Source organism: Eptatretus burgeri, chromosome 11 (genome assembly GCF_056783735.1).
Source record: "Eptatretus burgeri isolate ZD-2024b chromosome 11, Ebu_testis_v1, whole genome shotgun sequence".
Classification (NCBI taxonomy): domain Eukaryota; kingdom Metazoa; phylum Chordata; class Myxini; order Myxiniformes; family Myxinidae; genus Eptatretus; species Eptatretus burgeri.
This window is the reverse complement of record NC_140971.1, coordinates 66625136-66630094: the sequence shown is the minus strand read 5'-3', so window position 1 is coordinate 66630094 and position 4959 is coordinate 66625136.

Below are 4959 nucleotides of genomic sequence, written 5' to 3'. Positions count from 1 at the left end.
AAATTTTGTAATTCTCCTTAGTTTAAGAGATATTTGTGGTTATCACATGTGCGGAAATGAAATGAAGCCACGAATGGTGGTGTCTCCAGGCGTTTAGAAGCATTGCAAGATACCCAGAAATTCATAGCTCCGATGAACAGGCATTCGATAATATGAGTGAGCAAAGTGAAAAAAAAACTATCGTTAAGAAATCATTGCAGCCTGTTCCAAGTCAAAGCGTGGTTGAGCAGGCCAAAAAAACAGGGCGGATACCCCAGCGAGGTTACCCAGGAAACACCTTAAGATCCCATCAAGAGTGAGGTGGCCAAGGATTCGCCTGATAAAGGATATAATTAAATAAGGCCGTTACTTATCTTCAAAAGAGGTGTTTTAATTAACCAAAACACCCAATTTTCACTCTTGTACTTCCTTGGAGTTCCCTTTGTATGCATGCAAAGCTTCAGGCTGCTAGGTTTCATGGTTTTGGAGAGTTATAGAGGAGGCACACACACATTTATTAGTGTAGATCGGAAAAGCATTGCACTTCGTGTCATGGACATGCATGTGAGAAGGGACAAAGTCTGATGCAGTGAAGGTGATCCAATCGGCTCAAAAGATTAATGACCACAGCGGACCAAGGGAAGACCAACCGGCTGCGGAATTGAAGTAGAGACTGATGGGGTGAAGGAGGGATTGTTGAATCAAGTAGAGGAGAAGTTGGGGGGGGGTGGACCGATGTGGGTATTGAAAGAAATACAAAAGACTGAAAGGAGCTGAGGGGGGAGGGAACACATCACACCGGGGAAATACAAACCAACCTCAACGCATGCCACCCCCAAATCCTTCGCCGAGGGGCAAAGGTCTTCCTACATATAGACTATTGAAATAACTAATCCCCAGTCTCCAACATGTCCATGTATGCTCTCCCTTGATGTGCATTTCCAAAACCAACACAAAATATACATCACCTCCACATATAAATGCTCACACCACCGTAACGCGAATCTATCCCATGATACCCTATAAAATAGATATGATGCGTCTTTTTCTGAATTATAAAGTAAGTACATTTGCGATAAACAGTCAAAATCTTTTGTCTTTTTCAGATTCTTTGTGACGTCACACCTGGAAGTAGAACACCAGATCTGTGCTGTTTCCAAGTTACATCGCGGTACGATTCAACTCAAATGGCAAATAATTTTCGAGTTTCCACAAGTATGCTGAGTCAATACACCCTTTGTGCTTGTGTAGTAACACAAAACCGAGATGGTTTCATGCTACACCAATGGTCGAAAGACCCTAAGTTTGCCAGATATTGGACGAGGTTTGTCCGAAATACCCGAGTGTGGATCGGGCTGAGAAAATGTTCGCTTTTGTACTCGGAACATGTAACAGAGCACGCTTATGAAACAACAGAGATGGCTCGATCTTGTGGTTATCTGCCACGATTGAGAGAATATGCCATACCTACGATTAAGCGGAAGAAACAGACGTCGGCCATAACTGTACCACCATCTCTATCGAGCTACTAACACATGTACACGGGTGATTTGAGCGGTGAATAAAACACTTGTTGCCATTATCCGGCAGTTATCACAAGAGCACCTGAAAAAAGATTATCCATTATCAACAAAAACTTACAACAAATCAGATGAACCACCATCGATTTATATTGGAGAGAAAATATGTACGTATCATCATTATCTACTCCTCCAAAAGGATTTGACTGAGCACGCTATAACTTTCAGGGTTCCGCTCCCCCCTTACCCCTCCACAATACCCACCACCACCCCCCCTTCCACTATTCCCCCACAATCCCCCCATCACCCTCACCCTACTATCCCCACCACCATCCCCTGGCATCAACAATCACCCCACAATACCCACCACCATCCCACACACCCCTCCCCTCTACGATCCCCTTAAGAACCCTAATCACCCCCACAATCCAACCACCACCATCCGACACCCTCCTCCACCTTCCAAAATCCCTCATCTACCAGGGGAAGGACATCGACACATCATGGATACTAGTGCGGGCCCGTACGTGCAGGGCCGTACGTGCAAAAAAAAAAAGAAGAAGAATTGTGACGTCAATTGTGACGCATACCTATCTCTCGGACACCGATACTTGCCATTGACAGCGCATTGTTGTACTATTTCATGTGCTTCACAAAGTCCTGGTTAAGGAAAAGGTTTTTAATAGCATCTGGAGGTTGTGATGGAATTTAACCGGGTTTTGGATTCGTAGGATCATGCTTAAGGTCGACCTTGCCGTGGTTGCAGCAAAATCCTCTTCTCTCCACGTTCCACACAAAAGCATCACAATGTGAGTATTTAGTGCATTGAAATAATGAGGTCCTGCTGAACGAGTGCCTGTACTCAACATGAAGTTCCTCTCGGAAGAAATCGGTATCATCTTATCGAGCAAGGTTGCGATTCTCATGGTGAGCCTGCTCAAGTCTCGCACGGTGTACGTCTTGATGGCGCAGGGCATCCCTTACTTGCCGGTCTTCTTGCTGGTGAGAGATTTCTTCTGCACGATGCCTTGCCTCGTGTTCAGTGCTGTCTGCCAAGCGAGCAGCTCGTTCTTCATCCGTTTCTTCTACACGACGCCTTGTCACGTGCGTAGCGTCACGTCTCAAGCGAGCAGCTCGTGCTTCATCCGTTTCTTCTGCATGATACCTTGGCATGCGCGTAGCGTCGCGTGTCAAGCGAGCAGCTCATGCTTCATCGTTTCTTCTGCACGATGCCTTGCCTCGCGTCCAGTGTTGGCTGCCAAGCGAGCAGCTCGTGCTTCATCCGTTTCTTCTGCACAATGCCTTGGCATGCATGTAGCGTCGCGTGTCAAGCGAGCAGCTCATGCTTCATCGTTTCTTCTGCACGACGCCTTGCCTCGCGTCCAGTGTTGTCTCCCAAGCGAGCAGCTCGTGCTTCATCCGTTTCAGCTGCACGACGTCATGTCACGCGCGTAGCATCGCGTGTCAAGCGAGCAGCTCATGCTTCATCCGTTTCTTCTGCACGACACCTTGCCTCGCGTCCATTGTTGTCTGCCAATCGAGCAGCTCGTGCTTCATCCGTTTCAGCTGCACGGCGCCTTGTCACGTGCGTGGCGTCGTGTGTCAAGCGAGCAGCTCATGCTTCATCCGTTTCTTCTGCACGACACCTTGTCACGTGCGTAGCATCGTGTGTCAAGTGAGCAGCTCATGCTTCATCCAACTCAATTGCATGTGCATGACGCACGAAATTCACCTGTGAGTAAATTCACCTGGAGGCCGAAAGTGAACAGTTAGAACAAACCCCAACTTTCAAGAGACTGTTGTGGCATATCTATTGATATGCATCTATAGCAATCATATCTATAGCATCTGTGTCTATATAGCATCTGTGTCATAATCTATCATATCTATAGCAATCTGTGTGTGTGTGTGTGTGTGTGTGTGTGTGTGTGTGTGTGTGTGTGTGTGTGTGTGTGTGTGTGTGTGTGTGTGTGTGTGTGTGTGTGTGTGTGTGTGTGTGTGTGTGTGTGTGTGTGTGTGTGACCGCTGTTTCTCGACAACCACTGGTCTGATATAATTGAAACTTGCTTGGTATATGGCTGGGGCCCTGAGTATGTGCCTTTTCAAGGTTTTCCTTGAAAAGGCAATATATCTTCGTTCCTTCGCTCTCGTAAACGATGACTGGATTGGGGCATTGTTTCAATTAGATCGGACCAACCATATCATAAATGGCCATAACTTGGGAAATACTTTGGAAACAGCTGAAACGGATGAAGAAGAACGATATCAAACCTTGAAAAGGCACACACTCAGGTCCCCAGCGTCAATTGTGACGTCATATCAAACGAAGAAGAAGAAGAATTGTGATGTCAATTGTGATATGTGCAAAAAAAAGAAAAAGAAGAATTGTGACCTCAATCGTGACGTCATAGCACCGTGTCCTGTCATTGGTTTGGTAAATAAATGGCCATAACTTGGGAACCACTTGCCCGATTAATATCAAACCTTGAAAAGGCACATACTCAGGTCCCCAGTAATATACCTGGCAAGTTTCAATTAGATTGGACCAGTGGTTGTCAAGAAACAGCGGTCGCAAACACACAGACAGACACACACCCAGAGATTGCTGGAATTATCGATAGACTAGTGCATGCCACTACGTGCCTGCCCGTACATGAAAAAAAAACTTTCAAACCGCGTGCCAGAAACAACAACCACACAGGCCGTTCCTTTGCTCTCGCGTGCCCGTACGTGCGTGGCCGTATGTGCAAAAAAAATAACTTTCAAACAACCACACAGGCCGTTCCTTCGCTGTCATAAACGACGACTGGATTGGGGCATTGTGTTTAAGAAAATCGAGAAAGAAATCGAGAGTACAGAAATCGAGAAAGAAAGAATACAGTAAGTCGATAAATCGAGAAAAAAGTCGAGAAAAAATCGAGAAAGAATACAATAAGTCGTTACTATCCGGAAGTGCGGAAGTGAAGTCCTCACTGTCCGGAAGTTCGCATATCGCAGTTTCGATTATTCGAAATTTAGTTTTAATGGCCAATTATTCAATTAGCGCCAATGTATTTTGCCTTTTCGCAATGTCATCGCAAGGAAAAACACAGAGAGAAGATGTGAGATAAAAAAAACAACAAAAAAAAACGTACGTGCAAAAAAAAAAAAAACCACTTTCAAACAACTACACAGGCCGTTCCTTCGCTCTCATAAACGACGACTGGATTGAGGCATTGTGTTTATCTATAAATGCGCATAAGAAATCGAGAAATTATTAGAATACAGTAAGTCATCACTATCCGGAAGTCCGTACGTTGTAACTCGTAATGGGGAACGCGGCTGAGAATCTCTTCCCCATCGGCCACGCCTACGCAGCAACGTGTCCTGTCATTCATTGGTAAATAAATGGCCATAACTTGGGAAGCACTTGTCCGATTAATATCAAACCTTGAAAAGCCACATCCTCAGGTCCCCAGCA